Consider the following 22601-nt stretch of genomic DNA (forward strand, 5'->3'; position numbering starts at 1 on the left):
TGTCCTCCACAACTAGACTGAAGAACAAAAGGACAGCAACTTGTCTGTTCCCCTTCCCCAATTCCCCAATGCTGTTCCCCTCCCCCAATTCCTCAATCAAATCTTTAATATTTATATATATGCGCTATCTTTTGTAAACTGTCAAGTGCTATAAAAATGCAAGATCTAATATGTTCCACTTGTAAGTGGAAGTTGAATGTCATTAAGAGAGTAGTTCTTATAATGTTATTACCACACAAAAAAGTAAGTAATTGTGGGGATGGAGGTGTTAACTCACCTTATTGTGGTAATCATTTCACAATATATATGTGTATCAGGCCATCATTTTGTATGCCATAAACCTTCAGATATGTCAATAATATCTTCATAAAGCTGGACAATTTTTAAACTAAACAGGAATAAGTCACAAAAAGGAGATGTTGGGAGTCAGTTCGGAGCACATTTCTTTCCTTTGTGCTGCCCACCTTGTGCTCAAACATAAGCTTAATAAAATGTGCATGGAAAATTAAAAAAAAAGGAGATGTAAGAAGTAATATAAAATTATAAGTTGAAAATTATCTGTGGCTAGAGCTGTAATATCTAATAAGGTAGCCACTAGCCACATGAAATGTGCTGGAAGTTTAAAATAAACCATATTATGAAGACTTACATTAGAAAATGTAAAATAATCTAATAATGTTGTTTAATTATATGTTGAAATTACAATATTTTGGGTATATAGAGTTAAATAAAGTACATTTAATTTTTTTTTTTAATGCAAGCTCTCATTTATACGACAGTGTAGGCATCTGGGTTGAAGCATAAAAACTGGCATCGTCTTTCAATGGTTTATCTCTCACCTGTTATTTTTATCAGCTTTGTGACTTAGGATAAGATCTTTTACTCCCGTGAGTTTCAGTTTATTCATCTTTAAATTGAGAATTATGAAAGCATTCCCCTTCTAAGGGCAAAATGAAGTTTAAACAAGAAAATACATGTAAAGCACTCATAGAAGAGTCTGGCAGTGAGTATAAAATAAATAATAATTAATATTATCTTCTTTTAAAATACACATAATATTTGACAGCATACTGGCAGTTTTTTGTATGTGGGATTTGTAATATGTGCTCAGAGTAGTATGTGTGCTAAGAAGAAAAGAGTGATCTTTTATTTTAGTTTTTATGATATATTTTAGTAGTTAAATAATACATATTTGCTGTAAGAGCTCACAATATACAGAAAAGCATCAAGAGGCAAACAAAAACCACCAGCAATCCAACTATCTAAATACGATCATGCTTCTGAAGGAAACATACTTGAGCAAAAATGATTTCAGGACAAACTGTGGTAAATGGATGATGTGAGGGGAGGGTCAACTTGGGTTGCAGAGAAACCAATTCCTGTAGACAAAAAACATGGAGGGAAAGGGGGTGGGTTCAGGACATGTGAAAGAGAAGGAAACAACAGACTTTTGAAACTAGGATAGTTTAAATAAGGCCTGAGAATTATTCCAATGTGTTCCAAAGGCTAAAACTAAAACATACCCATCGCGCAGGGTGGAGTTGCCTGATTTCCCCATCACCCCCATATGTAGCTGCTCTATAGTCAAGGATATCTCCCAAATTGGTTTACAGATGGAGGGAGAGAGGTAGGCTGTGCACATATAAACTACTTTCCAATCCTTCCCTATGAAAAATAAAATAGGAAAAGAAAAGATTATTAAATTCCCCAGATCATTGCCTTCGTACTGGTGGCATCAAAAACCACTGTCATGGTAGATGGTGAATGAGAACTAGCAGCATAGAAAACTAAGAAAGCAAGGCAGAGCTGGAGACTTATTCGTGCACAGGAGCAATTATAAAACAAGACTCTAAGGAAAAATGGCAAACCAAGTGTGTCAAATTCATTTTCTAAAAACAGGCATTAAGAGGCAACTATTACTATGTAAAACTGTACCGTGACAAGTACTATGAATGCTATGATGATGTTTGTACTTGACATTACTACCTAATTAAGAATAGATTATTTCAGATCTTGAGAAAGCACTCTCCTATTTCCTTCTCAAAGGTCATTATTCCTCAGTCATTAATCTAAAATGAAATATTACAGTACTTTAATAGTATATATGAAAATAGCTTAAAAGTTTAAAGCAGATTTATTCCTCACAGGCTGAAGTAATTTAATTGACAGGCATGGACCCTCAAAGGGCAGAATCATGCCTACCTCACATGCCTGACGTTCTGGAATTCTACTCAATAGTTCATTGACGAAGAGTGACGTGAATCAATTGCATTATTTTTTGTAAATAAAATGCATATTGTTATGAGGCTATTAAATTGTTCAACAGTACATAGAATTTAAAGTACAATAAATATAACATGATTCAAGTCAAGTATAAACATATTTGGCAAAAGTTAATTCTTCTAAATGGAAAAGGCAAATTAACTAGGACACATACCCCTGCTTCAGGAGAAGCCATACTGGTTTCCCCGTTCCGCTATCTCATCACAGAAACATTTGCAATAAACAATTCCTGAGGGTCGACCTTGTGTCCCATAGGCTGTGACTGTTGTGTGGCCACATCTCTAGGTGGTCTGGTTGTCTGTGTCTCTCCTGCCCCTCAGAGCCTCTTGTGTAACACAGATGATAGAATCTGAAACGGTTCTTGGTGAGTTTATTAGCACGTGTGTTCTGACAACCTTAATTCTTTAAGCAGTTTTAAAGTCATATATACTTATTTATTAAAACCTGGAAAATAAATGCTTTAAAAATAGAGAAAAAAAAACAAACCTAAAACCATTCATAGTCTTCTCACAATAACACAACCACACCTAGCATATTGGAATTTTTCTTCGAAGACTTTTTTCCTAAGATTTTCTCATCATGATTTTAATAATATTACATGTTAATCTCTGAATCCTTCTTTGTATTTAATGTATCAAAAGTGTGTTCTACTTTATTACAGTTTTGTAAAACTCATTGTTGGGTGGTGTTATGAACTGAATGTTTGCATCCCCCGAAATTCATTTGTTGAAGCCCAAACCCCCAGTGTGATGATGCTTGGAGATGGATCTCTGGGAGGTGTGAGGGTTACATGAAATCAAAAGGGTGGAGCTCTTGTCTGAAAAGATGAGTGTTCTTATGAGAAGAGATACCAGGGGCTTGTTCTCTCTCCTTCAAACACAAAGAGGAGGCCATGTGAAGACACAGTGAGAAGGTGGCCAGGAGAGGAGAGCCTTCACCAGGCTGAACTGGCTGGCACCTTGATCTTGGACATCCAGCCTCCAGAACCATGAGATGTAGATTTCTGTTGTTTAAGCCATCCAGTCTGGTATTTTATTATAGCAGTCTGAGCAGACTAAATAATTGGCTGCGCCATATGTTGTTCGATTGCTTCTCATTATTCCTAGCAATCAGTATCATTGTGATGTACATCTTTGTGCAAAAGTATTGTGTTTATATTTGACATTACTTCCTTTGTGCAGATTCTCAGCAGTGGAATTATTTGATCAAAGATAAGAACAATTGCTAGGTGTTTATAAATCGATTGTACCAACTACACTGCCCAATGGGAAAAATATATCTTCAGCCTGTGAGCAGTGAACAGAAATATATGACCCAAATCTCTAAATATTAGTAAAATATCAGAACTATATTTGAAACCCACCGTAGGAAAATAGGGAAGAAATTTAGGTTTATTTCCCTTTGCCTTTCTCTGTTTCTACTCAGTGTTGTTCCTATTCAGCAGGACTGTCTTTTCCTTTACTGTGTCAGAAGGAAGAACCCTGGATTCCTATGTTTTCAGATTTTAATTTATCCTTTCACGAAAAGCAATATCTGATAAACTGACCCTCAAGAAAGAAATACTAGATAACAGATGTTGGGCCCTTTCTCACCAACTTGTTGCCTTTCTGTCAGGGTCACAGTGTTCTCTGTCGTTCTCTCCTACTTGAGACATTGATGATATATCATTTAGAATCTTACATTTGTAAAGGATCTTAGAGGCTATCAACCCAACATCCCCTCTAATATATATTATTCCCTCTGTGGCCTCTTCAGAAAATGTTCATTTAATCTCCATGTGAGCACCTTTAGTGATAGGAAACTCAGTATCTCACAAGTCAGTGTAATTTCCTGATAGCCATCTCTGACTGTTGGAAAATTGCCCCAAATAGCAAGCCCGAAACTCTGAAACCTCTTCTCGTGAATACTGGCCCTACCCTCTGGAGAGACCACGAGAAGCAAATGTAATTTCACTTTGACTTCAAACCTTCAGAAATTTGTAAAGAGCTTTCAAATAAGCCCTCTCCTGGATGAATCTTATCAGTTGACCCCTGACCCTGTGTGATACGATTTGGATTCCCATTAGCGTCCTGTCACCCTCAGAATGCTTTCCATTTGTGGCGTGTTCCTGTTAGAGCAGATGTCATACGTAGACCCATAGCCTGCAGTCTAGGTTTTGATCCTTGAGTATTTGGGAGGAAACAAAGACCTAAGGGCTTTGCTTCTTTAGTTTGCCATGTTCCTATTTTCTCATTCCTACTTATTACTCATCTAAGTCACCTGCCAACTTTTGGAAGCATTTCTGTTTGTGGCCCCTGTCTTAAGGGCAGGTCCCTCCACTGAACACAATGATGTAGGGCTAATCTGAGCAGCTTTGAAGAAAAGAGAGCTGTCAGCCCCTTATTTTAATTACGTTCCTACTAATGGGTTAAAATCAATGTAATACTTTTATCAGCCATTTATACACTTGGCTTTTGTTTACTCTTCATTTGTCTTCTTAGTAATAACTAAAGTACCTAAGACATTTTTTCACTGTTTGACATCCTTGTTGAGTCATTCCTCTGCTGTCTTTTACTTGTGCCGTTGGTTTTTTGAACCGAAGCATAGATAGGACTTTGTACTTATTACCACGGAGAGCGTCCTTTGCTAAAGTCTGTCCATCAAGGCAAAACTTTGGGAACATTTTGTGTCCTGGTTCTGTTGCTCATTCACAGAAATGTGTCTGTAGAAAGCTTTCTATCTCCTTCATGTCCTGATAATCTGGGGATTAGGGGCCGAGAAGCAGGGTTCTGCTGAGCGCCCGCTCCCCCCAGTTCAACAGGCCCCTTTGTCTTCTTTGAGTCTTTCCTCCTTCACCAAGACTTATCATCAAGGTGTAAAAGGTCTGACTTTAAAAGGACTGTCAGGTTCTCCTCTGCATTCTCATGAATTAAAACCATCTCTCACCAAATCAGGCCTGGAGTTTTACCAGTAATTACCTAATTTGGCTAGCTGGCTTTTACTCTGACTTTTAATCCATCTTGCATAACATTGCCTGGCCATTTTTCTAAAATACCACATTCATCACGTGTGTTCTGCTCCTGGGTCTTTTAATAGACTCCAGTGAGAAATGCAGATTCTTCTCTATGGGGTTCAATGCTTCCCAGTGGCCTATGCAGCCTGGCCTCCTGTGGCCCTAAATAGGTTTGTTCATTCTCACTGCATTTCTTGTGTATGCTATTTCTTTCACCTGGAATTTTCTTTATTCTCCTTATTGACTCTCCAAATCTTATCTGTTCTTTAAAGGCCAGATTTCATCCCCTTTACTAGATATATGTAATTTATTTACTCGGGTGGACACTCATCAACCTTAAATCAACTCTTATTGTCTAGAGAATGATGATTCTATCATGTCCTTAATGTTTCCAGTTGTGTCCTCCTTCTGGGCTGGAGGGTAAGTGCCTTGACAAGGCACCATGTCCCTTCATGCTTTGGCCTAAACTACTTTTCCTGAAATAGCATTAAACATATGGTTGGTGCTTGCTAGATATCATTCTAGCAAAATATTTACCTTTTAAAGGAATGTGGTACTTAATTCATCACTGATTGTGGAATTTCAGGCTGAGGATGATATTTGGGGGCAATTAATTTATAGCCAACCCTTCTAACAATATTTCTGAAGAGCCACCCACTTGTCCTATAAGCATGGCTGTCTCCAATTCAATTCTGGCTCAAAGGGCGGCACTGTAGTTTTAAAAACTCTGTACACAAATCCTTCCCTTTGCTGAATAACGGGCTCTACTCTGAGCTCGTTATCACAGATATTTAGTCATAACACATTGCATTCACTTTAAATCCAGAAAAGTAAGCATTATCTTTTTCCTCTCACAGCTCTTTTTGTCCACTTTAGTTTCATAAGAGGAATGCAAAATTAGAACTGCAGTATGTTAAGCATTTTTAGAAATGTCCTATCTTGTATATCAAGTTAGTGTCTGACATTTGCAAAAATAAAATTCACCTAATTGGCTACATAATAACATCTTAAGACTTAAATTCAACCCATTGAGTTACGAATTTCCATAAAGACCTGGATTGCCAGTCAAAGAAAGTGGCATGAGATGGATAACTTCCTTTGTTTATCTTAATTTACAGTGTTTTTATTTTAGCAATACTTAGAGTCTTCAATAGATATCATATGTGAATTGATAAAATTTTAAAGTGCTTCAAAAAGTCCACAGATTGAGTGTTATCCCATCCTCTATATCACATATTGTTGCAAGTAATTCAAAGCTGTATTACCACCCTAGAAATATATTGCTAGGCCCCAAATTATGCATGGCATTGGGCTCAAAGTTATATAAAGAGAGCAACATCGATGAGCTATGTTTTTACTCTCCTAGGAAACACTTTTCTGCTTGATTCTCTTGCAAGTTTACCTCAGCTTCTGGTTCCTAGATGACAGAAAAGTTTCTAAATTGAAAATGACATATTCTTACACAGCTGTCCTGCCCACTAGATGATTTAGCTTTCACTACTGCTGCCAGTCAGTCCTAGGGGGTATCATGTGAAGGAAAACATTCAAAGATTAATATTTATTAATATGATTTTATTTTTATTGTTTTGGGTAGAAGTGTGAAAAATGACTACAGTCCAAGTCAAGAAATTCATAAAGGCAATTACCTAATGAATGTTACCTCATAATCTTTCATTTTTTCTTTGTAACCCTAAAATTTATGTCTTCTTATTCCAGTTAAAGCAATCAAAGTCTTCTTGCTTTTGTAAGATGATAACATAATAAGCATTAAATTCAAACTATCCAGTGTTGATACAAACGTCCTCAAAGCTTTAGGCTGGAAATGATTTAAGAAAATCATAACACTAATTGATAGATACAGTATCACTTTAACAAGTGGTAATGTCATCTTGTAAGAATTAGTCGATAAACCCACTTAAAATTTCTGTTTGAGTCATTTCTATTCAGAATGTGTTTATTTATTAATTAATGTAGGAACAAGCTATTTAGGGATCAAATTTGACATCTCAGCTGGGCATTTCTTTTTAAAGAAGAAATGTCAGCGAAGGTTTTGAAATGCATGATTTTTGAACAAATAACTTTGAAGGTAATTCACATGAGAACAGCATAAATAGCTGTACGTACGAATCCAATGCATGTATGATGTCAGAGTGTGTCCGCGTCAGGTGCCAGATATGAAGAGCTGTCTATAGAAACTGTAAATGAACGTGGCGTTCCTTCTACCACTTCACTGATGAATCAGTCACAGATCTTTGGGCAGAATTTTTATTTGAATTTTTGATTACAAAAAGGCAAAATTTGGTAGACTGAATTCAGAAAAGATGATATAATTTGAAAGAACTTGAAAAGAGAATAAATAATCTTAAATGTGTTTTAGCTTCTTGTCACAGAAGCAGGAACACAGTTTGCCACAGCCTCTTCCCCAAGTAGCTGGGCCTCTCCTGCAATTCAAGAATGAAAGAAACATGAAGCACTTTCTCTGTGCATAGGCAGAGGTGGCCCTCACCCCAAAGGATTTGATTTACTTATTAGAGGAAGATAAGCTATAGCTTGTATACAAGTAGCAACAATTTAAGGGAGAATTTATTAATATATATAATAAAGACACAAATAAAGTGCTAGAAGGAACTTAGAGGAAATAAATTATTCCACCTAGGGATTTTGCAGAATTTACATGGAAATCACCTATGTGCTAATCATGAATGATCATGAGAAATTCTGTAGGCATATGTGAAAAGAAAAGTCACCCCAAATAAATTTGGAAAAGGAAGAAGTATGGAACATGGCTTGGAAAAAACAAAGAGCCCTTTTTGAGTACAGGTCAAAGTATGTCTTCCCACAGACTGAAGGGCGTAAAACAACAGAAATATATGGTCTCACAGTTCTGGGGTGTAGAAGTCTGAACTCAGAGTGTTGGTGGAGTGGGTTCCTTCTGAGAGCTGGAATGGGGAGCCTGTTTCCTGCCTCTCTCCAGGCTGCTGGTGGCTGCCCAATAATCTTTGGGTTCCTTGACTTGTGGGTGTGTCCCTCAACTTTCTGCCTTCATCTTCACATGGCATTTCCCCTGTCTGTGTGTCCAAATTTCTACCCTTTGTAAGGACACCAGACATCCTGGATTGGGGTCCAACCTTAATTGCCCCATATTTGCTCGATTGCCACTATGAAGACCCTATCTCCAAATAAGGTCTCATTCTGAGATCCTTGAGGTTAGGACTTCAACATGCCACTGGGCAGGACACAAATCAACCCATAACTATGTAAAGAAAAGAAAATAACAATTCGGCTGGAAAAGAGATCCACTATATATATAAAGTGGCCTTGATGTTCAAAATAAGGAATGCAGACATTTATTCTTGGCAGCGGAGCTCTATGGCCAATTGCACAAGGTGATTAGATTAACTTGGGCTACTAAATAAGCTTTTATACACAATTAGGGTGCTAATTTGTGAGATAACTGGTAGAGGTAAATGATGTGGGAGGCAGCAGACAAATTGGAAGTCTGAGATGAAGAGTTTGGTTGATTTATTAGGAGATCGAAGGAAAAAAATACCTTCATTCAGCTTCTGAGACATGGAGAGACCTGAACATGATAGAACATTCCAGGACCCAGTGTGCAGACCGTTTCCCCACCCACGTCACTCAGGACTGACCCTCTCATTGGGTGCCATCCCTGCCTTGGATTGGCTGTCTCCTTGGGGTGTTGAAGGGCTTGAATGCCCTCACCATGAAGCAGAATTTGGACAGATTTCCATCAACTTCCTGAGACTTAACACCTAGAAAGAAATGTTAACATTACTCCCTCTCTGCCACACACATCTCCCCACCATGTGTGTGCACACACCCAGGCATGCACAGGCTTACACCTACCACATGTGCACACACGGCCATGTAGAGTTACACACACATGTGCACACTAATCACGTGTGCACACACGTAGGTATGCACAAGCTTATACCCATGTATCCATGCCTGCTGTAGGGAAATGCTCAAGGGGCACCTGCCAAAACTTGATTTCTTTTGATAAGAAATTTCCAGAAAAATGTGAAAAACAAAATGATGTTTTTCAGCCTCTGTGTAAAAAGTGAAGGCATGGACAGTACTGGAATGAGCAGAGTTCGGGGCCTGGCATGAGCCTTGCACGTGAGCGCCACAAGTTGTGTTCTGGGTGGCTGGGGGCAACTGAGCTAATCTTACAAACTTCGGTTAATGTGTTATGTAAGGTGGGGATGAATATGTCATATTTGAAGGATTAGATGAAACAAGCTGTATAAAGAACACAATAAGTGTTAATTAGCTCTTTCATTATTATGAATTCTAATTTTCATAACCGAAAGGATCCCAGAGATTTCTCCCCTTAGATTTAAATGTGTGCCTAGGCACAGATTGACTTGCTATCTTATTCATAAGCTGAAAAGAAATTAGCTGGATAATAAAAACACTAAATCTGACTCTCTTGATGGAAAATCCCATGGCTGTGGTGGGATTGATGATTCTTAGCAAAACTGGGAACAGTCGTACCTCTAAAGTTTCCTGCAGCTTGTTTACTTCTGCAAACCTTAGATGTTCTGAATAATGAGATACCTGTGTAGGAAGTAACCAAAATCTACATTTTCAAATGAATAGGCTAGTGTTTGTTGGAAGAAAACTTAAGAAATGAGTTTAAACTTTTGAAGCAGATGTATAATATTAGACCTACAAAGACATGTAATAGCACGAAAGCATTAGTTTTGAAATAGGACGTAAATAAAATATCCTCCTTTCTTCATAGCTTTAATATGGCTTTGTTCTCAGTAATTCCAGTAGACATTTTCTGGGCAACAGAGTTTGCCAGCAATTATTCTGTTCAGAATGTAGAAAAAGAAAATAATTAAATACCTTCACTTATTCTACTTTATCCCTGACCCTGGATCTAAACTTAAGTATAGTTTGAAAACAAACATTCCTTAGGGTAACTTCGTATTAGAAAAGCATTGGGTAGCCTTGGCCTTGAAGCAATCTTTTATACAGTTGTAGGCATTAAATGCCTTTATGTATACCATTTTAGCTATTTCCTTCCATCTGTCTTTAACTTGGTAAATAAACACTCTGGAATATTTCCTTAAATGAAATGCTCATCTCCTTGAAGGTGAACTAAGGTGGTATCTGAATGTGGTAATTCCGGAACATGGGGGCGATAGGGCCGGCAGGGTGTTCAAGTCTATGGAATAACACCTTATTTTATGGATCAATAAAATAACCAGAAAACAACAAAGAACCAATGCGCATAATACAGCACTACACAGCTTTGTAGAAAATAGGAAAAAATACTCATGATTGCACTCAGCTATGAACATTTTTATCCTTTTTCCTATATATAGTCAAGGTATGCACTGGAGTTTATTTATATCATATTTTGCAAACCTTAAGTAAATATTTCCCATCATAATGTGAACTTTTACATTGCTTCATTAGATTCATAGTTATATTATTAGATATATAATATTTTAGAAAATAGTCTTTCTAATTAATAACTTTCTAATTAAATATTTCTCCATTTATTGGGCATTTATAATACTCAATGTTTTAATAATTTCAAAATGATAGCTATCATGAGTTCTCTCTTCTATAGCTAAGAATTCATCTTATATGTGTTCCCTTGGAATACAGCTCCTGAGGTTGGATTATTAAGATTTCTACTTCTCAGAACCAAGATAGGAAATATTTCAAATTATATAGATGTCTTGGCAGAGTTACTTTGAATGTGTGTGGATTTTGAGGAGGGGAAAAAAAACCCTGCAGTGTAAGCATTAAACATTCCATGAATCAATTTTCAGAGAAATTAAGATACGCAAATAGGTATTACTTAGCAAAAACAGGCAGAGGGGGCTTTGCATACTTCCTGGAAATGAGCGTTTATAAGAGAAGAAGATATATATTTGAATTCCTTTTATGAAATATGCAAGGTAACTTAAGAAAATAGCAATTCCTCAGAGGCAAAAGGGCTAACTGGTTAATTACTGAAGGAACTTTCACGAGCCTCCAAGCTTTTCCTCCACTTTGGGTACAGAATTGGTTTCTGGGCACGACAGATAAAGTACACTTGAAGTTAAATAGTTTCACTCACGATGGTTTGATCCTGGGGTCCCATGACAAGTTCAACATTAGCCAGCCTTCAAGGTCCATGTTGACAAAAAAGAAATTATCTTAAAAGAAAAAGTTTACCCAAAACATACTTTTTTAGTCCTGCCAAGTTATTTGCATATCTTTAAAAATAAAATGCTCCCTCTTGGTTTCCATTGTCCTGAAACTAAATTAAATATTCATCAAAGGTTTTAGCACTCAGACCTAGTACACTGACCTTTCGGCTCCTTGAGCTTGTGAGGCTGTCCCGCCCCAGGCTTTCACTCTCTCCTTCCCACAGTCTTGAAGCTTTTGCTTAGTGCCCTGGTGGCAGTGTCTGCCCAAATGTCTCCATCTTCAGGCGGCTTTTACCATGTCACCTAAAATGATCATAGTCCTAACAGTTGCTCTTTTTACCCACATACCCAGCTTTATTTTTTCAGTAATGCAGCTAATGTTACCTTATTAATTTTGTTGCAATTTTGTGTTCCCCACTAGGAAAATATTCCTTTTAATCAATGGCTGTCTATTTTATCCCTGTGTCCCAAGTAAGAACAGTCCTGGCTGTGTGGTAGGGACTCTGTATTGGCTGAAATAATGAAGAATGAATGAAAGAAAGAAAGAATGAATGAATGAATGAATGAATGAATGAATGAATGAATGAAGTCCTTATAGATATGGAGCTTCTGAGAGGGGTTTTACAGATCTATTTAACCTGTTATTGGCTGCTCTTGGAAATAATGTTTTAAGGGTTCTGTAATCTATGATGCAATGTTTTATTTGTTGTGAAGTTCTAGTTAAGAAATTAAATGCCAAATAAGTTTAAAGGGATAACCAATGGTATATCTAAATTCTTCATTACTGGCAAGTAATTGATAGCAAAGCTACCCTGTTTTGTTTTATGTTTAAAGCCTAAGTATTTAAAAAATAAATATTGTAAATCGAAACAATATTCACATTGTATAAATTAAAATTATATCAACTGGCATTTGGCATGAAATGTCATGGTATTCTAAGATGCTACTAAAATAAATTCTGCAGTCCTTCTGTGCCCTGGCCAGGTAAGAAAGGAACGAATTATGATGCTTATAATGCCAATTTATTTATGCCAACATGGACCTTGAAGGCTGGTTAATATCGCTAAACTTGTCATGGGACCCCAGGAACAAACCATTGTGAATTGAACAATTTAAAAGCCCAAGTAAAGACTGAAAGACAAACAGTCTTTCTATTTATCTCTATCTGTATATCACCTGTGTATAACTATATTCGTATCCTTGAAGATCAATCATTGCTAATTTCTAAGTTGGACAGACATTTCATCGACTTAGTAATTTCCCATGAGTTGGTAGAGATAATGGAAGAAAACACATCACAACAGTCTGAGAAATGGTGTAGCATTGTAAATGATTAAGGTTGTTAAAACTATGGAGACAGATCTTCTGTGGGTATCGTTCTTGAGAAATCAGTCCTTCATGTAGCCAGCCCCGTTTCTGGCTCCCCAGACAGCCTGTGTGTGTTCCTGGCCACTTCACTCATGCTATACGCTCTGCGAGGAAAGCACAGCCTCTTCTTTTCCAGTTTTGTTCGGCTTCCTTTTAGGAAATTGAAAGGTTGCTATCCTGAGTTCTCAAAATCGTTTGACCACTCATGCTCAGCCTGCAAAACCCACCGAAAATGCCACCACCCCTGTGACACCTGCCTGAGCCCCAGTGTAGGATAAGTGAGCCCTTCTTCGGGTCACATGGCATCTTGAGGATGCAGCCATGGTGGCACAGGGGAGACTGTTTACATTGACTTCATTGCTTGTCTGTCTGTCTCTCCCTCTGCACACAAGGAGACCTTGGGGCCCTGCATGGATTGTGTCTGCAACCTCGATGACAAGTTGGAATTTTTCTGCTCCTCTGAGATTTGTTAAGCTTTATTCACCCCTATCCAATGGTGCATCCAATTAGAGCCCAGTTCTCCCGACAAGTCCTGGAAATTCCTCAAGAGTTTATTTCTCTTCAGTCTCTGGTGTCTTCACTCAATGTCTCTTCTTCATACTCTCTCACCCAGACCCACCACTCAGCCCCTTCCCAATTTTCCAGAAAAATATTGACTTTCTCCAGAATTTGAGGAGCTTAGTTCATGACTTATCAAAGGTTTGAGGGGTTTTTGAGGAGAACATCAGAAACACAACAAATGCTGACCTGCTACTTTCCCTTTGTCGCTCTTCATCTCTCATCCCCCTTTTAAAGCTACAGCCAGATCCCCCCAAGAACTCACTCATGGCAGCTCCCCGCAGGCCAAGGCGCTCATTATCTCAGTTTTTGCCCCTAGCAAGCTTGTTCAGTGACGTTCCCAACAAAGAAAGCTCTTCCTTAAGGAGAAACTCCCAGACGATCCAAAGAGGGAGTGATTTCTTTTATCTCAGTGACATCTTATCCATCTTTGCCATGAGCCTAGGATCCAGATTTTTGTAGATATTTTAAAAAGTACTTTTGTTGACTCATACAGCCTCCATTAACTGGGCCCCTGATTAATTTCAGGTAACATTAGACGTTTTCTATTTTAGTAATCCTTGGATGTGATTTGAATTACTTAATTGATTTGTGAGCTATTTTAATTTTCCTTGTGTCCTTTATAGACTTCTCCTCAGATAAGAAGAGAGGAAAATAAAAGATTGTCTGAAAGTCATCTCTTACTGAGGAAATATTTCTGTATAATAAGTGAAATACATTATTTTAAAAACCTGAAAAAAGTAAAAATTCACCTTTATCGACAAGACCTCGTACTAATAGAACTCTGTAATTTGAATCAATTAAAATGAAAACCCAGAGATCTTTGTACCTGGGGGAGGGGGGTTAACTATTGAAAATACTCAGCATTTTAATAAGCTACTCTTGCCAGCATGTAGAAGAATATAAGCATGACGACACCTTGCTGTTAACACCCTCATTGCAACTTAAAACATAATTTTCCTTAAAATTCTGAGAACAGTGACAAATCTGTTTTTAAAGACTGAAAAAGAACTAGTAGCATCAATAATTCAGAATTCATCTGTTAATGACAGGGTAAAATATTCCATCATGGATGAATAACCCCATTTCGTGGGCTAGAGATGGCCTGTTATCCCTGAGAGTAGAATGACCATGTCTGGACTGTTCCATTACTCCCCTGAATTGGAATTTGACCATAAAGTAAAAGGACATACTCTTGGCCCTTCAATTTATTAAGGACTTAAGCGTAGGTATGATACAATGACGAGCCAACCAGAGATGTGTTTGGCGTTCTAAAGTTCCTTTAAGTCCTGTCACCGGGCCAGCGCCTAAAAAGGAAGCCCACACAGGCAGCACAGCACTGCCCGCTGAGCCTGGCACAGTCTGCTCCTCCAGAGACTGTGTAAATGTTCTTCATGGGCATTTCTGCGTGGCAGCAGGCGAGACCATAACATACATTTAAGGGTGCCCTCTCTGTTTTGGGAGGCAGCTTAGCAGAATGAACTCAACTGAAAGTCAAAGATCTGAATTACAGTTCCAGCTCTGGAACTGATCATCAGCATAACTCTAACCAAGCCATTCCTGAGGCCTGGGTTTCAGTTTCTTCATCTGTAATTATGGCAACACTACCTCCCGTATATAACTAAAACCGTAGATGCTTCAGGAATGGTCTGTACCTTGTGCTTCCTTCACATCTGCAACTGTGCAGGTCCAGGGCTCAGTACATGCTTCCTGGGTAACAGATTGGGTTTTCTGTGGGGATCAAATAAAATAATAAACAAACAAGGTCCAGATAAAAATATGGCATGATTAATGCAATTACATTATCCACAATGCGTTATTAAAGATACATCCCTTATTCCACAGTTTGTCCAAACACCAGCACCACATTTTAAGAAGCTTTCTTCTCCAATAGATTTGGTCATCCTGTGACTCTGGTCACAGCTCCCATGGACAGAGAATTTTGCATTTCCCTATTTCTTCTATGTCGGCTAAAGCTAGGGTGACCACCTGTCCCAGTGTTCCAGGACCCCCACTGTGTCCCTGTGTTGTCCTGGCATAATTATTATTATCACCTCCTTTAACGGGCAAACATGCCCCCATTTGCATGATAAATCATGTGGTTGCCCTATTTCAGCATAAAGAACGATGTTCTGTTGTGTTCCGTGTGGAGAAGAAGCTGAGCATAAACGTGAAATGCATGTCGCTGTGTGACTTTAAATCTTGCTCTTTAGACTGTCCATACTGGTAGGACAACAGATTTCTCTTCTATCATTAGATATAATGATATAAATAATAAACTCACCTGTCTGTGCCACACCAGAAGTACTTAGAAAATCAGATGATGTCTCTGTCAAGGTCTTAACTTCTTTCTTAGAAGTGCTTTCTCCTTGCCTGCAGGATATCTAGTGTTCTACCAGTTCTCCACCTGAGGAACTTCTGAAACTTCCCAAGATCTGCGTTCGTTCACTCAGTAACTATTCACATGACGAGCACAAGCCAGCCTGACATGAACTGCTGGGTGTGCAGCTGTGAGCAAGCGTGTCGCCTCCCTTCATGAAGGTCACTGTCTAAAGAGAGAAACAGAGATCAGTAATCACATAAGTATAAATCACAGAAGCTCCACCTCTGATAATGCTTCAAAAGAAAGGTGGAGGTGGAGGGTGCTCTGAGAGCTGACAATAGGGGGCTTTGAGCTGGTCAGGAGTGTTCAGGGAAAGTTCTTTGTGGAAACTCTCATTGAGTGAAGATCAGGAAGGTACGGCAAAGTGACCTGGGTGAGGAGGAAAGAGTGAAGGCGGAAGAGAGCTGTGCCTGGATAGCTGGTGGGAAGAGCTTGGGCTCCAGACTGAGAGGATACACAAAGGCCAGAATCTGCACCAACACAGCACAGCAGACAGAGAAAGCCTCATGGGAAATGAGCTGTGACAGGATCACAAGAGGGGCAGCAGAAACTGAAGTGTCATACACCCGGGGTCTGTGATTAGATGGTGCTTGGAACGTGTTATATCAGCTCAGCTCAGTTGTGAAGAGTAGACTGAGAGGCAAGGCAACCAGAGTGGGCAAGGTGACAAGATCAGAAGCTTTCAAGGTAGTCCTGGCTGTGGATGAAGGACAGACTGCAAGAGGATAGATGGATGCTGGTTTGATATTCAGGAAGGAAAACCTGTAGGTGATGGTGATGTTACCGATCAGATATGGGAGAGTGAAAGTGAGGAAGGGACCAAGGGTGACTTCTGGTTTCCAGCCTGGGCAATTTCATGGATCCCAAATGCATCTTGGCTCATCTTCATCTTCCATCTTGGCTGTCTGTCGGAAACAGCCTTGTGTTCATTCTGCTGTAGTGCATGGCTTGCTGTCCCCAAGAGTTGGCCAAGACCCTTTTCTTTATTCCCAGGAAGATAACTGACTTTTTTTTTTTTTAATTTAGAAGACCATACTGAAGTTCAGGGAAAATAGAAGAAATCTATAACACAGAAAGTAACTTGAAACTACTCAGAATTAGCTACTTTTGGAACTCACAAACCCAGATTCATCTCATGGGGTCTGTAGCAAGGTATATCCCCTCTTAACTAGAAAATGCTACCGGTTTGCAAGAGCCAACTTATACTCCCAATGGGAATGATTTCACATATGTAACTGCTTGTTGAAGTTGAGGCCCTATCATCCAAAATTCTGCAAGAAAACCATTTCTTTCTTCCCCTATTATAAATTCTCAGCCTTCATTTTCTTTCTCAGGATTGTCTCCTTCCCATAATTGACTATGTAAATGACTCTTTTTTCCGGAAAATCTGACCTCTCAGCAAAAGATCATCTTGTCTTATGACCTCCATAGGTCAATGAGATGAAAACACAATATCAGAACATTCTGTGATATTCAGACTCCTGTAACTCAGCCTTGGAGTTGTGTATGTCTCGAGCACATTTGGTAAATTTTGTTTGACTACAATGTGGAAGATGGATTAGAGAGAGACAAGACTGTGTGTGTGGAGATGAGAAACTTTTATGATAATTCTAACAAGAGAAAGTGAGGCCTTAAACCAAGGCAAAGACAGTGGTGGCAAACAGATGGTAAAAATCAAAACCATTAAGGCTCAATGAAAGCAGTGAATCGTAATTATGAATAAAGCTTTGGAGACAACAAATATAGTCTCCAGACTTGGTTTACTATATATGAGCGATGTGACCTGAGAAAAATCACTTAATTTCTCTAAATGACAATTACATCATCTTTAAAGTGAGGAGGATAATACCCACTCCAGGGGTCGGCAAACTTTTGAGTCGGAAGAGCCGCCAGGGGTCAGCAAACTGCAGCTCGCGAGCCGCAGGCTCTGAAGTAAAATTGAAAATGAAAATAAAACTATCATAGTTTCACTTATAAAATTGTTAAAGGATATTATTCACCTAATGGTGATTATGTAAAAATATATTTATGGCTCCTGAATAATTTTTAAGTTGGTGTGAGGGACAGGATTGGCTCTTCCAGGGGTCGGCAAACTTTTGAGACAGAACGTACCCAAAGCGCAGCATGTGGCTCGCGAGCCGCAGTTTGCCAACCCCTGCGCTAGACCAATTGTTGTGCGGATCAGATGAGATGTTGTCGCAGAGCACTTTGTCCAGTGCCTGTCACAGAGTGGTAGGTTGAGGTAGAAATTTGATAGGTAAATTTGGCAAGTTTTGGGTTTCAGGTGCCTGCTATCTTGGATCATCTAAATAGACAATTGTACAATGGTAAATGCACCGTGTGAAAGAGATGTGGGAGAGACATGATGTTGTGAATCATCAGGATTTTGCCAATAGTTAAAGCCACTGACTATCGAGTAAGACTCACATGAGTAAGGTATTAAATGAGGGAGAGGCTGAGGAAAGAACACTGGAGAAGGACTTGTTGAAAGCGAGCAAATTAATGATCCCTGAAAAGGACCCTGAGTAAAAATGGCCAGAGAGGTAAGGGGAAATTCAGGAATTGGCCATATCCTAGATGCCAAAGCAGGAGAGAATTATGGGAAGGGGTGGCCAATAGTATCACATAACAAGGTTAAGGCAGCAAAAACTGGAAAATAGTCATTAGATTTATCAAGTAGGAGGTAACTGGTTAGCTTGAAAATATCAACATCAATGAAGAACTGGTAAGAACTGAAGGCATATTTAGATTGGTTAGGAGTGAATGATTGAGTGAGGACACACGACATTTTTACGTAGTTAGAACATAAAAGGAAAGAGAAAGGGAAATATAACTAGAAGAGGAGAGAGGCTAGATTGAAGGAGTTCTGTCAGTGTTTTTGTTTGTTTTGTCTTGAACAGGCTTATGTGCATTGGTGCCCTAATAAACCAGCTTTCCAGGGTGGAAAGCAAAAGCTTTGATTTGTAGCCTTGGCCCATTGTCATGGTGTAGATACTCCCACAATGGCTGAAATCAGGTTATCGGTGTGATGTTAAGGAATGCAGATATAAGAATAAATATCTATAATCAGCCACCAGCCTCTGTGCACCACTGCACAGAAGAAGCCAGTGGGATGGGAAAGCCTGCAGGTTTGTATGAAAATGAAATACTAATAGAACAGATAAACAGGAGGAGGGTAAAATTAAGAATAAAGGTGGAAAGGGCCGGCCGAGTGGCGCGATGGTTAAGAACTGGCTTGGGACGCCAGAGGGCCCCGGTTCGGATCCCACATATGTGGGCCAGTGACACTGCCCTCCACAGCTAAGATGCTGAACAACAGCTCGACCTGGAGCTGAGCTGCCATGAGTCACCAGCTACGGCGTAGGCTGCAGCCCCTGTGGCAGTGGGTTGCCACGGGCTACCGTGTGTAGCCAGCAGCCAGCATGAGCGGCCAGCAGCCGCAGTGAGCAGCCGTCCAGAAGCCGGCGAATGGCCTGCCTCGCCCAGGAAGAGCGCAATGATGGTGCCAACTTGGGCCAGTGAAGCAACGTCCTCCACAACTAGACTGAAGAACAAAATGACAGCAACTTGTCTGTTCCCCTTCCCCCAATTCCCCAGCACTGTTCCCATCTCCCCAATACCCCAATAAAAAAATTTTTTTTTAATAAAAATAAAAAAAAAGAAGAATAAAGGTGGAAAGATGAGTGTTGGCCAAAGAAAAAAGAAATCTCTTCCAGTGAGTTGGGAGGCAACAAATTGGGTTGAAATTAAATTCATAGGGAGGAGAGGAAGTTAAATGAGTTCTCTCTTCTTGGGCTATTTTTTTTAATTAAATTTATTGGGGTAACATTGGTTAATAGAGTTGCTCTTTTCTGAGAATGAGGAAGAGGTGGTTGGTATATAATACTGGATTGGAAGGAACAAAGTTTGCAGGAGGAGATGTGGAAGAATAATTAAACAGTGCAGAGGTTCGAGTGATGTTGAAGACCAGGGCTTTGTAACCAGCACCATTCTGCAGAGTCACATGACTTTTTCCAGAACTTAGGAGATGAGACAGCAGCACAGAAATAAAATGACTGCATTGTTCTTGGGTTGAAATTTTGCAGGAGAACGTAGAGGGATGGCAAGAATTCAGGGGAGCAGTAGGGATTAACTAGCGAATGTTTGAAGTGATAGACTATGATGTCTAGGATGAAGAAGAAGAAATAGAGCCAAAAGGAGCTTGCTTTTAAGAGATTCAAAGTCTCAGTGAGGCTGTGAAACAGATATAGTGGAAATATAAAGCTGAGAGAGCTGAAAAGATGGAGGGTGCTGGTTGGAGAATGGCACAGAGTGAAGGATCACAGAGGTAATGGAATTTTGGGTGGCTGGGAATGTGACTGGCAGAAGCAGAGTGGAGGTGACAGTCAGGACAGTGAGTAAGGCAGGATGTTGGAGGGTCATTCAAAAGGACATTGAAGTCACCCAGGATGTTGGATTAGGTATTAAGATTTTAACATGTGCCCAAGTCTTTGTTAGCTGTGGGGGTTCACTGGGATTGCAGCTGTTTGTGGGGAGAAACAGGGTATAGTTAAATAGTGTGAGCCTGAAAAAGAGCGTGCTTTACAAGGTAGTGAAGAAGCAATTCTTTTTAAGGTGATAATGAAGAAAACTAGCCAGTGAGTGCTGATATCACAGAGTTTGTTTTGTTTTGTTTTTTCAATGAAGAGCCTTTATAAAACATTAATTGATGCAGGGAAGAGCTCAGATACAGTTAAGGTGGAAATTGGGGGAAGGCAGATTTCTCAAACCATGAGAATGCACAAAAGGGTTTTGGTTGGTTTGTGTGTTTGGCTTGGTTTAGGTCTGTTAGTTTTCTTTGCCTTTAACCATCCACACAAACATATTTGAAGAGTATATGTTCCAGAAGATAGTTATGGGATGAAACTTTAAGGAACAATAGTTGAAATGTCCTCAGTTCCAGAAAGGCATAGGTGCCCTTAATCACCTTGATTGTTTTGCATGAAAAAAAGCTGCCATGAGTGCATCTCCCAAAAAAGAGGAAGTTCAAGTGTAAGATCTGAGGTGAAGTGTGAGGTTCTCAGAAAGCACTTTTTAGTTCCGTTCTCATCTGCCAATGACTGGGACCCTGACTAAGGCTTAGCCCTGTGCTGGGACTGTATGCTTGCTGAGGATGTAGACCCTGGCCTTGAATGCAGAGTTGTGTTGACTTTGTCATTCTGACACCAGGAAAGCATGGAACAGATCCTTTTGAATACCAAAGCCTTGCTGGACATTTCAGTATCACAAAAGAGAGTTCTTTGGAACTAGTTCTTTGGAAGAAACGGATTTTTTTTTAAACAGGCAATTCCATCACCATAGGAAAATTCTGATACAGAATTTAAAAAGGGGCGTGCACACATATTTACCGTTATCTTAGTAAATAGCCACTCATTGTGGTTGTTGATTATTATCAGTTAGTTAGGGATTGGAGTTAGAGCTCCTCAGATCTGAGCAGTGACCTATGTGGTGAGGTCCTTGTGTGACCAAACTTTGGGATTGGTGTGTTTATATCATTTGCTTTCTCGAGATATGGTTTATTCTTTTATGCTACTTGTCATCTCTGGCTTAAACATTGTCCAGGAAATTCACCTACACTGAACAAAGACCCAGTTACCTTACTTGAGTTGTATCCTTCCGCCTCTGAAATTGACATTCCTGGAGGCCAAGTCCTGAAATGACGTCCTGTTCTTGCTAAACAGTAGCAATCTGTGTTTAACTCCATTTAATCAAGCGATCTCATTAAGCCATGGCAGACTATATAGCGTGACGGACACAACAGGATAAGGAAGTTCATTTTTCTACATATGTATTTCTACTTCATTTGAAGCATGATTTTGTGTTGTGACAAGTAAATGGTACAGGTAGAGGGGAAAGAGTGGCATCCAGCAAATTATTTTGCCAGAATTCTCATGTTACAGTATCAAAAAAAAAATGCCAAGAAAGGTGACAGTGTGTGTTATAATGTCCCTTTCAAATAATAGCAAAGCTTTAATCAATGGATACACAGACCCGCTCAGGATTGAAATTCAGCTCACAGGGTGAAGCATGATAAACAGTTCATTGAACACTGCACAGAAGGTAAATGAAGTGTGTATTTTCCAATCACAATTGGAATTTTAAGTGAGTGGAATGGAATAAACTCAGTTTGGAATTTGAAATAAATTCAGCTCGGAATGTGTCTTGAGACCGGTTTACACAAGAGCTATACAAACCTCTCAGCTTGAAACATGACACACGGTGAAATGTTACTGGCACCCTAGAGCCAAACGGGTATTTCTGAAGGACTAGGGCACAGACGTTTGAGTCAAGAGCTATTTGTTTCTACATGGGGGAAGGAAATGTAGGTGCTTATTTAATATCCTGGTGTGGGAATAATTTTCCACCTGGTAGGGGAATTATCTACATTTTCTCAAAGGTGGTATTTATTGCTTGCTGTTGACAATAAAATCGTTTAACCAAACTTCCATTTTTTTTCCTTCTCTTGATGCCTGCTTCAATAGTTCTAAGGAACTTCATTTATCTCATAGTGACAGTGATTAGAAAAAAGGCAAAGTGGTTGGAGAAAATACAAGAGTCAACTTTAGGTAAATCTAAGTAACCGCTACTAACAATTTACCTTCCCTGTTGCCAAAGCGATTTAATCAAAGAACAGATTCCCCTGCACTAAGAGCTCTGCAGGGGGTCGTCAAGGAGCCCTGACTGTATATATTAGGCAATAGGCAAGTAACAGTACATCTTTTTCTAAAGTAAGTTTAAATCACAAAAGACTTACTCTGCAGAGATGAAAAATGTACATGTTTCTTAGGAGTTGAGAAATACT

At 39.3% G+C, this 22601-nt stretch overlaps 1 protein-coding gene across 1 annotated transcript in view; it reads left to right on the forward strand.

Annotated features, from left to right (window-relative positions):
- CHRM3 (cholinergic receptor muscarinic 3) overlaps positions 1 to 22601 on the forward strand; it is a 307699-nt gene that overhangs the window by 81289 nt on the left and 203809 nt on the right. The gene's annotated exons all lie outside the window — the stretch shown is intronic.

The sequence above is a fragment of the Hipposideros armiger genome, unplaced genomic scaffold, assembly GCF_001890085.2.
Source record: "Hipposideros armiger isolate ML-2016 unplaced genomic scaffold, ASM189008v1 scaffold_113, whole genome shotgun sequence".
Taxonomy (NCBI): Eukaryota; Metazoa; Chordata; class Mammalia; order Chiroptera; family Hipposideridae; genus Hipposideros; species Hipposideros armiger.